At 49.9% G+C, this 13,452-nt stretch overlaps 1 non-coding gene across 1 annotated transcript; it reads left to right on the top strand.

Moving 5' to 3' along the window:
• Window positions 1-480: 480 nt before the first annotated feature.
• TRNAR-UCU (transfer RNA arginine (anticodon UCU)) lies at window positions 481-553 on the top strand. The gene has a single exon. It is a non-coding gene; the product is annotated as a tRNA-Arg (tRNA).
• Window positions 554-13,452: the final 12,899 nt, after the last annotated feature.

Here is a 13,452-nt window from a genome sequence, read left to right as displayed (position 1 = left end):
TCGTCCATTATACACTTGTATTCGACATTGAGTCCTACCACGCATGCAACATGCAGATGAGGAAATAGTGATCGTATTTCTTTGTAAATAACATCCTGGACATCAAGGTGATCAACAATGTGACAATATGCCAATAAGAGGAACGCTTGATCCTTTTCTTGTAAAACCCCACATAGCAAGACAAAACAAAAGTCAACAACGAATCCATTGTCTAACTTCATATTAGAAATCTCTCGAAGATAATTCATTATTAAAATTTATCAAAACGAAACCGTGATCCTATTTGTCTGTAACGAACGTCCTAGACATCCTAGCTTATCAACAATGTGACAATATGCCAATAAGAGGAACCCGTGATCCATTTCCTTGTAAAACCCAGATAGCAAGACAAAAAGAATAAGTCGACAACGAATCCATTTTATAACTTCAAATTAGGATTTTCGGGAAGATAATTCATTATTAAAAATGTATCAAAACCAAGCGCTTGTGGCCTAATGGATAAGGCACTTGACTTCTAATCAAGGGATTGTGGGTTCGAGTCCCACCAAGCGTGCGATACGAAGAAGAAGAAACACCATGATGCACATTGACACTAAACAATAATGTAATTTTGAATTCGTATTCCTTGCAAGGTACCTCGTAAATAATGATGGTTATCCAAACGAAGCACTTGTATTGGAATGGATAACGCACTTGACATCTGAAGAAGGGATTTTGGCTTTGAGTCCTATCACGCATGCAACATGTAGATGAAGAAATCGTGATCGTATTGTGAAATGCTCTCAAGAATAGCTCCCTTTCCATTACGTTCTAAGTTTCATTTTATAGACTACTCTTAGCGTGGAGGTTGTTCTCTCTTTCCAATTAGGTCTTCTAATTATGGGGCTTGGTAGGGGCCTAATTTGGGTGTGGTCCATGTGGCGGTAGGGGCCTAATTTGGGTGCGGTCCATGTAACCGCCACAGTTCCCCTTTGTAAAAAAAAGTTATTGTGCGGTTGGATCGCGATGGAGCGTGGACGACGGTTCTAGGTGGGAATGACACGGGCGTGGGCGTGGGTGTGGGCATGAGCATGGGCGGGGGCAATGGTAGCTGATGGAAGGGCTTCATGCGAGATTGGTGGGCAAAGGTAGAGCGGTTGTTGGAGGCGCGGTGGAGCCGATATGTAGTGTTGCGTATTTGCTTTTGAACTTTGAAGGGACCGATCCATCGATGCATGAGTGACTCGCTAAAGCCATGATGACGGATTGGGGAAATAGACGAGGACTTTGTCGCCGACTTGGTATTGATGGTTGGCGCGGCCTGCATCGTGTTGTTGTTTTTGGCGTAGCTGTGCTTGGTGCAAGTTGCTCGTGATGGTTTTGCGGAGGAGGGGCTGGAGTTGTTGCAGGTGGGACCACCAGGACACTGCGTTAGAGTGGAGTCGTGTGATTGGTTGCGGGACTGCCACTTCTGGGGGTAAGCGTGGGTCCCTTCCGTAAAGGGCCTGAAATGGGCTAATGCGGGTGGAGGCTTGCACAGTTGTGTCGAATACAAGTGTATAATGGACGTATTCACACTATCTCTTTGTATAGATCAAGTTTGGGCCATTTGTGTAATTAGCATAAATGGTAGTTGCCCTAAGTCGGTCACTATATAAAGTGACCTTGTAACCTTTTTGTAAGGTTGGTTGTATTATTCTTTTCTATTGAATAAAGAGTCTTTTGTGTGTGTGTGTCTCTCTCTCTCTCTGTCTCTGTGCACGATCTTGCAAACTGTCATACGCAGGTACTCAACTCCAATCGAATGCTATTTGATCTTCCGCATCGACACGGCCTTTGTCCCCAACATCTGGTATCAGAGCCTGCACAGTATTCGGTCCTTCAACTCGCTGTCGGCCGTCGTCTCAGCCTGCACAACATTCGGTTTCCTGCGTCATTCGAAGAAGAGAGAAGAAGAAGAAAAACGAGGCTTGCATCTCATCGCGTTAGATCATCTTCGCTTGGAGTAAGCAGCCGGTTGTACTCTGTTCCTTGTGATCATAACCGCTCGAGGTGAAATCCCCTTGTGCAACATTGACACGATCGTGCTCCACTCGGTTAAACGGCATCCGAAGAGGTCATCAAACGCTGCTCGCCGCTCATTGTAACCACTCGGTGCAGATCGGTCTCAAGACAACAACCCCAATTCGTGCTTCATCCGGCTGATCGACATTCGGGAGGATCAGTTGGATCCGTCTCTCTCGTCGCTGCAGTCACCCGAAGCAGAATCGGTCCAGACAATCGGTTTCAATAATCGGTATTTGGCATATATATATTCGGAAGCGAACCGGGCTCACTCCGACTCGGCAACATTCGGGAAGACCAGTCGGTTCTGTCCCTCAAGTTACCGGAGTCAATTCGAGCAAGTTCAACAATACATATATCCGAAGCCGAACCGACTCGGGTTCAAATCCGACTAGAACGATATCGGGTGAGCCAACCGGCTGCACTCCAACAAGGTTCGTAGTCCACTCCGAACCGAGCTTCGTCAACCGAAACCAAATTTGATGGCATCAACATCCGGCTCGTCAGAAATGAGTCTACGAAAGTTCGATGGATCGAACTTCAACTTCTGGAAAGAGCAAATGCAGGACTATCTCATAGTCAAGGGGCAAATCGATCCCATCGAAAATGAAGAACCTCCAGAAGGATACAAACCAATTGAGTGGCAGAAGCTGGACAGAATCGTCCGCGCCACGATTCGGATGCACCTATCGGAATCGGTATATTTTACGGTGCAATCGTGTACGACAGCATTCGAACTGTGGAAAACATTGTCGGACACTTACGAAAAGAAGGTCGCCGCAACGAAGATGTTTCTGACTCGGCGCCTCTACAACTTGCGGATGAAAGAATCCGATTCGGTTCAAGCACATCTCAATGAGTACGAAAGCATAAGCTCCCAAATCTCATCTTAGGGGACGGCAATCGAGGATGAACTCAGAGCAATGATACTCATGAGCAGCCTTCCCTCATCATGGGAAACTTTCGTCACAACCGTGTGCAACGCGTCAACCACGGCTGTTAAATACTCCGAAGTCACGAGCGCAATCCTGACCGAAGCAGCTCGGAGAAAGTCTTTCGCCAAAGACTCAACAAACGACGCTTATGTAGTACAAGGTTCGACAGACCGATCGAACATACGAGGAAGAGATTCCTCACGGCAGCCGAACAATCAGCGAAGACGAAGCCAGTCACGGGATAATCGAATCTGCAACTATTGCAAGAAACCCGGACACATCAAAGCCGACTGCCGCGCACTCAAGAACAAGAACGACAAGTCTCAGAAATCAGACAAGAAGAGTGGCCGGCATGAGGAGATCAATTACGTCAGCTTCTCAGCTGATGTACTACCAAACGACCCGAATATACTATCAATCGAAAATCCAGTCGGATCAGAAGTTCTGCTCACGACTGAAGAATCGAGCACATGGCTCTTAGATTCGGGCGCGTCATTTCACGTGACTCCTCATCGATCCCAATTTCGGCAATATACGATCCGTCACTCCGACTCAGTTCGAGTCGGCAACTCGCAACACTGTGACATCATTGGAATCGGCACAGTAGAGCTCAACCTTGCAGGTGGCTCTACACTTGTACTTCGCAATGTCCGACATGTACCCGAGCTCTCAAGGCCATTGATCTCAGTCGGACAACTAGATGAAGACGGCATTCGTGCCGGTTTTTCTTCGGGAGGGTGGACACTCCACAGGGGGAACCTCCTGCTTGCTAGAGGACCCAAGATACACTCACTGTATCCGTTACATGTTACGCTCAGAGAGGGTAACCTGTTTTTGGTGGATATTCCTGTGTCATCACTATGGCACAGAAGATTAGGACACCTCAGCAAGGCCGGCATTACGCACCTATCTAGAGCCGGATACATCCCTAAACTCTCCTTCTCGGACCATCAATTCTGCGAACATTACCAATATGGCAAACAAGCAGCCGCATCACACCCGACATCAGCACCAAGAGAAACGAGACCTCTCGATTTAGTCCACTCGGACGTGTGCGGCCCAATGCCGCATCAGTCTCTCGGCGGTGCCTCTTACTTCGTCAGTTTTATTGACGATTCGACTCGAAAGGTGTGGGCTTATCCAATTCGCACCAAAGATCGTGTCTTCTCGATCTTCTCCGATTGGCTCGCTATGGTAGAAAATCAAACTGACCGAAAACTGAAATGCTTTTGGACCGACAATGGGGGAGAGTTCAAATCAGAAGAATTCGTCAAATTCTGCCGACAACGCGGTATCCGACGTGAATTTACGGCACCACACAGTCCGGAGCAAAACGGGATTGCAGAACGCATGAATCGGACAATCCAAGAACGGATAGTTTCCATGCTCCAACACTCCGGACTGTCGGATGGCTTCTGGGCAGAGGCTCTACTCACGGCAGTACACATAATCAATATGTCGCCAAGCAGACCTCTAGGACTTCAAATTCCTCAGGAACTATGGATCGGCAGTAAGCCGAATTACGACAAGCTGAGGATCTTCGGATGCGAGGCGTACGCCCTTATTCCGAAAGATGATCGCCGAAAACTTGCACCTCGGTCCAGGAAATGCATCTTCCTTGGATATGGATCAGACGGCGAAATGGGATACCGACTCTGGGACCCCGAACGCAGAAAAATCGTTCGAAGTTCGGACGTTGTGTTCAACGAGTCGGGTATGAATCCATCAGTCGAAAAACCGATCGAAGTCCGAAGGGTAACATTTTCCGATGTGACGACCCTTCAAGAAGGCCCCGCTCTTAACACACGGTCAGCTTCACGGGTAGCTGAACCTTACACCACCGACTCGGACAACTCTGACTCGGCACAGCAGAATAATTCGCTTTCGGACCATCCGACCTCGATACCCGATGCGACCAGTCCAATCATACCTCGACGATCCGAGAGACTGTCGCAACCTCCGGAGAGGTATTCTCCTGGAATTTTCTTCACCGACGCCGGCGAACCGACGTCTTACGAAGAAGCATCGACATCTGTCGATTTAGCCACCTGGCATCTGGCGATGGAGTCGGAAATGCACTCCATTCGGGCAAACAAGACTTGGGATCTGGTCGAATTACCTAAGAATCGACGTGCTCTTCCTTGCAAGTGGGTTTATCGACTAAAAGAGACGTCTGATTCGACCACCCCAAAGTACAAGGCCAGATTAGTTGCGAAGGGCTTCCGACAAGAATATGGCGTCGACTTCGACGAGATTTTTTCACCAGTGGTGAAAATGACAACCCTTCGTTTTCTACTCGGCGTAGTGGCAGCCGACAACTTGGAGCTGATTCAGCTAGATGTCAAAACAACCTTCCTCCATGGTGATCTTGAAGAGGAAATTTATATGGAGCAGCCAAAAGGCTTCGTGGCAACTGGCCAAGAACATCTAGTCTGCCGACTCAGGAAGAGTCTATACGGCCTCAAACAGGCACCGCGACAATGGTACAAGAAGTTCGATGACTTCATCCAATCGATCGGCTTCTCAAAAAGCGATGAGGACCATTGTCTTTTTACCAACACAGCTCAAGATGGATCACCCATCTTCCTCATCATTTACGTGGACGACATGCTAATTTCTGGACGCCACGCGGGCGAACTTGCCGATCTCATTCGGCAATTGCGGTTGAAGTTTGCCATGAAGGACCTCGGTCCGGCACGACACATACTTGGAATGAAGATTAGTCGGCATCGCGATAAACGACATCTCTTTTTGTCTCAGACCGACTATATCGGACGTGTCTTGGAACGCTTCAACATGCAATCAGCCAAATCTGCTTCAACCCCGCTCCCCATGAATCTTCGGCTCTCTCAGCGAGACTGCCCGACATCCGGTCCGGAGGGGGAAGATATGAAGTCGGTACCGTATGCACCGGCAGTCGGCTCCCTCATGTACCTGATGGTCGCGACACGGCCTGATATCTCTCATGCCGTAGGAGTCGTTAGCAGATTTATGCACAATCCTGGCCGATCGCATTGGAATGCAGTCAAGCATGTGTTCAAATATCTGGCTGGCACAAAAGACCACGGCATTCTTTTCGGCCCGAACTCAACCTCAGGCGTAGTCGGTTACACCGACTCGGACTTCGCCGGCTGTATAGACAGTCGGAAATCAACAACTGGATACTGCTTCAAATTCGGCAATGGAGCAATTTCGTGGAAGTCGAAACTTCAGGAGTGCACAACGACCTCAACGACCGAAGCAGAATATGTAGCTGCGTCCGACGCTGCAAAAGAAGCTTTGTGGCTCGGCCGGCTGGCGCACACGTTTCGACAAGTCGACCATGACTCGGCCCCAGTTTTCTACAGCGACAGTCAAGGTGTTGTTGCCTTGTCGAAAAATCCGGTTCACCACAACGCCTCCAAACATATCGACGTTCGATATCACTTCGTTCGGGACTGCGTCATTTCAGGGAAAATCGGTCTAGAGAAAATATCGACAACCGACAATGTCGCAGATGGAATGACCAAGTGTCTTTCGGCAGACCGCTTTCGGTCCCTTCGGCATCAGATGGGCGTAACGACAAATCAGTCCGGTTAGAGCCGGACACAGCGCAGGATGGTTTCCGACAACCGACATCAGTTCCTTAATGATCGGCTTCAACTCTTCCGACCCGACCAGTCTGATCTTCTGCCTTCGGACCCTGCCGACTCGAACAAAACTGATATGTCCGAGAACCTAGGTTTATACCTGTAATCTTAGATAACCCATGAATACGCCCATTACGGGGGAGTGTCGAATACAAGTGTATAATGGACGTATTCACACTATCTCTTTGTATAGATCAAGTTTGGGCCATTTGTGTAATTAGCATAAATGGTAGTTGCCCTAAGTCGGTCACTATATAAAGTGACCTTGTAACCTTTTTGTAAGGTTGGTTGTATTATTCTTTTCTATTGAATAAAGAGTCTTTTGTCTCTCTCTCTCTCTCTCTCTCTCTCTGTCTCTGTGCACGATCTTGCAAACTGTCATACGCAGGTACTCAACTCCAATCGAATGCTATTTGATCTTCCGCATCGACACGGCCTTTGTCCCCAACAAGTTGTGTTGTAGGCATGTGTAATGAAGGGCAAGATCCGGTCCCAAGTCGAGTGCAGCGGATCGATGTAGGCCGAGATTTGTTGTTTTAAGGTTTGATTGAGGCGCTCCGTCAATCCATTGGTCTGCGGATGGTAGGGTGACGTGAATAATTGTTGGATTCCTAATTGTGTAGAAACTAGGCGTAGGAGCTCGCTGTTGAACTGGGGTCCTCGATCGGACAAGATTTGGAGTGGGCACCCATGGGGGAAGATGATTTTCTCCAATAGTTTGGAGGCGATGGTCATAGCCTTGGCATCTGGGATAGCGGCCGTCTCAGCCCAACGCGCCAAGTACTCGGTTATGACGAGGATGAATTTGTTCCCTTCTTGTGACTCGGGAAAGGGGCCCATAATGTCCCATCCAATAATTTCAAATGGAGCTTGAACTTGTATCGGATGTAAGAGGCCTTGAGCCACTTGAGGTGATTTGATGGCCTGACATAAGTTGCATGCTTTGATGTAGGAGACGACCTCGTGGCGTAGCCCGGGCCAATAGAATTTGCAACGGATTTTATCTAGCACCTTATGAAAACCCAAGTGGCCGGACAATGGGTGATCGTGGAAGAAACGAAGGTAAGACAGGCGCAGTTGCTCAGGCACGTAGACCCGGGGTTCCTTGCCTACTTGGAAAAAAAGCAGGACAGTATCCTGGATCATGAATTGCTTGGTGAGGGATGATGTGGGCTCAGCTCGTAGGCGGTGGCAGATGTCTTGGATTTTTTTGTCGTGTTGTTGCATGTTGGCTATTTGGGACGAGGATATGGGGAAATTGATTGTGTCAGAGGCGACCTGGTTCGCCTGAAAGGATATGCGGGATAATCCATCGGCGACGATGTTTTGGGGACCACGACGATAGCGCAACGTGAATGTGTAATCCTGTAGCGCCAAAGCCCAACGGAGTAAGCGACTGGGTGGATGAGCCTTCTTTATGAGGGAGAGCAATGGCTGATGGTCGGTTTCGACTGATGTATTTGATCTGTGTAGGTATGAGTGGAAACGATGGAATGCCCAGATGATGGCGAGCAACTCTATTTTGGTTGCCGAGTAATTTTTTTCAGCTTTGGTAAGTGACCGACTTATTTAGGTAGTTGGGCGTAGTTGGTCATTGTCGTCAGATTGGAGCAGGACCGCACCAAGGCCGACATTGGAGGCATCCGTCTGCAGATGGAAAGGCTTCGTGAAATCAGGGTGGGCGAAGAGGTCAGAGGCTTGGAGTGTTCGCTTGAGCTGCAGGAAGCTGGATTCGTAGGCTTCGGTCCATAGGAAGGGTGTGTCTTTTTGCAGGAGCGCGCGTAGTGGGGCTGACAGGTCGACTAGTCGTGGGATGAAGCGGAGAGAGAACGTGAGGAGGCCGAGGAAGCGTTGAAGCTGCTTGACTGTGGTGGGGCGTGGGAATTTTTGGATTGCTTCCGTCTTCTCTAGGTCCATCTGCACTCCATCGGAGGAGATGACGTACCCGAGGAAGCGGAGGCGCGTACTACCCCATCGACACTTCTTCCATTGCAATTGCAATCGATAACGTTGAACACAAGTGAGGACCTCCCGAAGGACTTGAAGGTGTTCCACCCAAGTGCTTGTATGTATCAGAATATCATCTAGATAGACGATGACGACACGGCGGGTGATGAGATTATCGAAGATGGCGTTAGCCATTCGCTGGAATGTGCTCCCAACATCGGATAGGCCGAAGGGCATCCGTGTGAATTGAAAAATGCCTTTCCTAGTGCGGAATGCTGTTTTGTGGGCATCTTTAGGATTCATAGGGATCTGCCAATATCCTGAGGCCAGATCGAGGGAGGTGAAGTACTTTGATTTGCCGAGCTGGTCAAGGAGGTCATCGATACGAGGGAGAGGATATCGGTCATGGGTGGTGACATGGTTTAGTTGTCGGAAGTCGACACAAAAACGGTAAGAGCCATCCCCTTTCTTTACCATGTGTGGCTCCGAGATCCACTCGCTCTTGGAAGGTGTGATAATCCCTTGTTGTAGCATAGTTTTGACGGCGTTGTCTATGCGCTCGTGGTCGAGAGGCCAGCGACGTCGAGGAGCTGCGTGGATGGGGCAGGCGTTGCCTGTAGGAATCGTGTGGTGGATCGGAAAACGGACCGAGGGAGGTTTTGGAGGTGGTGTAGACAATGAGGGAAAGGTGGCTAGGAGCCGTCGGATGTCGTGGATGCGCTCTGTCGGTGATACCAGGTACTGTGTGTTGCTGATGTGGGTGGTATCTCGGTGGAGTAGTGAAGAGCGCGATTGGAAGGTGATTGGGGAGGATGAGATGTTGTGAGGAGAAATCGAGACAAGCTCGACTATGGAGGAACCAATCACAACCCAGGGTGATTGGGAACAACTGGTGCGGGAGGACATAGAAACGATGTTGGATCTAAGCGGAACAGATGGTGAGCATGCACATGACTTGTTTATGTGAGTGGTACACCCGTTGTTGGTCGCCGAACAGGATTTTAATGGGCGGTGCGTGGCTCGTGGGAAGTTGTTGACGGGAACTCAACGCTCCGCTCCTTATGCGCAACGCTCGACCACAACCGAGCTTAGAATGATACATAGAAAGCGGGAAATGAACCACGACACAAAGAAGAGGAAGATACACAGGAGGTTTACATGGAAAACCCCAAACTAGGGGAAAAAACCACGGCAGCCCACAGGCTGCAAACTATCACTATGTTGGAATGTACAAACAGTGAGTTCACGGAGGCAACGACCTCGTGCTCACGATCTTCGCCACAGACGGCGGTTACAACAGAGGCAACGACCTCTTTCTCTCTCTCACTCTCTGTACAGTTACGCACTCTCTCTTTTTCTTGCACCAATAAGAAATGACAGCAACTACAACTAAAAGTTTGCCCTAAATCATATTTATACTAATATGACTTTTCGGCTATTTACAAATATAGCCTCAATGGACTCTCAGAAACATATTTACGAATTTGTCTCTTCATCCGGTTCATACCGGGTCTGCACCATCCGGCTCTCCGTAGCCGAGTACTCCTCATCCGGTTCATACCGGGTCTGCACCATCCGGCTCTCCGAAGCCGGGTACTCTTCATCCGGTTCATACCGGGTCTGCACCATCCGGCTCTCCGAAGCCGGGTACTCCTCATCCGATTCATACCGGGTCTGCACCATCCGGCTCTCCGTAGCCGGGTACTCCTCTTCCGGTTTCGTTGGCACTGTTCTTCTCCCTTCCCATCCGGAGGGACCTGTCTCCCAACAAACTCCCCCTTCACTCCGGCATGGGGTGTCTTATCAGTCCGATCCGCTTCCGGCATGCATCTAGCTTGTCGGGTATCAGAACTTTGGTCAGCATATCTGACCCGTTCTCGGCCGTGTGGATCTTTGTCAGCGCGAACTCCTGGTCATCTACTCTTTCCCGGATCCAGTGATATCTTCGCTGGATATGCTTCGTCCGAGAATGGTAGGCCGCATTCTTAGCAAGGTGGATGGCACTTTGACTGTCGCAATAGAGTCAGTATTCCTCTTGCCGGATACCGAGCTCTCCGATGAAGTCCTTCATCCATAATATTTCCTTGCCGGCTTCCACAGCCGCCATATACTCCGCCTCTGTGGTTTACAATGCAACCGTCTTCTGCAACCTCGACTGCCACGAAACAACTCCCCCTGCATATGTTATTACATACCCGGATGTAGACCGGCTGGTATCCACATCAGCCGACATGTCCGAATCGGTGAAACCGTCCAGTTGAGGTTTTCCGGAGCCGAATCGGAGACACATATTTGAAGTGCCCTTCAAATACTGGAGTATCCATTTGACCGCGTTCTAGTGCTCCTTGCCGGGATTGCTCATAAACCGGCTCACCACTCCGACTGCGTATCCTATGTCCGATCGGGTACAAACCATTGCGTACATCAAGCTCCCGACGGTAGAGGCATATGGAATCTTCATCATATCTGCCTTCTCTGCTTTCGTCTTCGGGCTTTGCTCACATGATAGCCTGCAGTTTGCCGGAAGTGTTGATCCGACCGGTTTCGCCTCTGACATGTTGAACCGGTGAAGCACCTTTGTCACGTACTTCTCCTATGACAGCCATAATTGCTTCGCTGACCGGTCCCGAATGATGTGCATCCCTAGCATCTGTCTTGCCGGACCCAAGTCTTTCATTGAGAAGGTCCGGTTTAGAGCCTTCTTCAACATCCGTATTTTGACTTGGTCCCGTCTGACGATCAACATGTCATCCACGTACAGAAGGAGTATCAAGAAGTCGCCTCCTTCGAACTTCTTCACAAACACGCAGTGATCGGCCTGCGTCTTGTGGTACCCTTGATCGGTCATGAAGGAGTCAAACTTTCGGTACCATTGTCGGGGAGCCTGCTTCAGTCCGTACAGGCTCTTCTTCAATCGGCATACCAGGTGCTCCTTCCCTTTCTCCGCGAAACCTTCCGGTTGCTGCATGTAGATCTCCTCTTCGAGGTCACCGTGAAGGAATGTCGTCTTCACGTCCAGCTGCTCTACCTCGAGGTCCATGCTTGCTGCTATACTCAGCACCGTCCGGATGGAGGTCATCTTTACTACCGGGGCAAATATCTCGTCGAAGTCCACGCCCTTCTTCTGCTGGAACCCCTTCACCACGATCCTGGCTTTGTATCTCGGGGGGTTGCCGGCATCTCCCGGTTTCAACTTGTACACCCACTTGTTTCGGAGTGCCCGCTTTCCTTTCGGCAACTCCACCAATTCGTACGTATGGTTCTCATGCAGGGAATCCATCTCGTCCTGCATGGCACTTAACCATTTGCGGCTGTGGGTGTCATCCTTCGCTTCTTTGAAGCTTTCCGGCTCCCCCTCATCGGTTAGCAGAACATGCTCTGCATCCGGAAATCTCCGGGGGGCCCTTCTCTCTCTAAGAGGATATCTCCGTCTTTGGGCTTCGGTAGCCGGCTCCTCCATTTGCTCTTCATCCGAATCCGATTCGGGGTCTAGGCCAGTTCCGGTCTCAGCTTCCTCTACTTCTTCTGCCGGTTCGGTATCCTCACCGTATCCGGCTGGTTCTTCGAGTGCTAACTGGTCTCTCGCCGGTTGGGTCTACTCATCGTAGAGTCGATCCTTACCGGTCGACTCGGAGTTCATTATCTTCTTCTCCGACTCCCAGTCGGCGAGCGTCTTGTCCTCCATGAAGATAATATCTCGACTTCGGAATACCTTCTTGTCGACCAGGTCCCACACTCAGTAGCCGAACTCATCGTCACCGTAACCGAGGAATATGCATGGTCGGATCTTTGGATCTAACTTTCCTCTCCGGTCCTTTGCTACATGCACGTACGCGAGACACCCGAACACCTTCAGATGCCGGTAGGACACTTCCTTACCGGTCCATACTCTCTGTGGCGTGTCTCCGTCCAAGGGTACTGAGGGTGATCTGTTTATCACGTATGTCGCCGTCGACAATGCCTCAGCCCAAAACTTCTTGGGTAGTTTTGCATGCGCTAGCATACTCCAGACCCTCTCCATTATGGTTCGGTTCATCCTCTCGGCCAGTCCGTTTAGTTCCGGCGTCTTCGGCATGGTAAATTCGAGCCGGATTCCCTTCGAGCGGCAATACTCCTCGAACTGCCCCCGGTATTCTCCTTCGTTATCTGCTCGAACCGCCTTCAGCTTCCGGCCGGTTTCTCTTTCCACTCTCGCGTGGAGCTCTTTGAAGACGGATAGCACCTGATCCTTCGTCTTCAACGGTGTGGTCCACAACTTCCGGCTGTGGTCATCTATGAACGTCACGAAGTACTGCGCTCCGGCATGTGACTTTGTGTCTACTTGACACACATCCGTATCCACCAACTCCAGTGGTGCATTACGTCTCATCGGTGGCCTTGGTCGGAAGGAGGTCCGGTTCTGCTTACCGGCTAGACAATCAATGCACTTCTCTAAGTGCACGTTCTTCACTGGAATGAGGTTGTCGTCTGCAAGCCTCTTCATCCTCTTCTTGCTCATGTGACACAGCCTCTTGTGCCACAGCTCACCGGCAGTGTCGGATGCCACGTTCACTTCCTCCGAACATAACCGGGCATTCATCAGGCACAACGTGTTTACCTTCCAGGCCCGAGCCACAATCAAGCTCCCTTTGCTGAACTTCATGACACCGTTCCGGATGCTACCCGTGTAGCCTTCATCATCTAGCCGACCGGCTGATATCAGGTTCAGACGAACCTCCGGAACGTGTCAGACATCCTTCAGCAGCAACTTGCATCCGGTTGGTGTTGACAACCACATGTCTCCTATGCCGACTGTAAACGTAAGTGTTTGCGGAAGCGTAAAACAGAGAACAACATAGAGAGAGAGAGAGAGAGAGAGAGAGAGAGCAGAACGCTATTTCAAAATTATATCAAGACCT

Source organism: Azolla caroliniana, unplaced genomic scaffold, assembly GCF_043228905.1.
Source record: "Azolla caroliniana isolate FFs.n. ecotype wild unplaced genomic scaffold, voAzoCaro1.0.p SCAF_22, whole genome shotgun sequence".
Taxonomy (NCBI): domain Eukaryota; kingdom Viridiplantae; phylum Streptophyta; class Polypodiopsida; order Salviniales; family Salviniaceae; genus Azolla; species Azolla caroliniana.
Note: the sequence above shows the minus strand (reverse complement) of the source record. Positions and strands in the feature narration are given on the sequence as shown.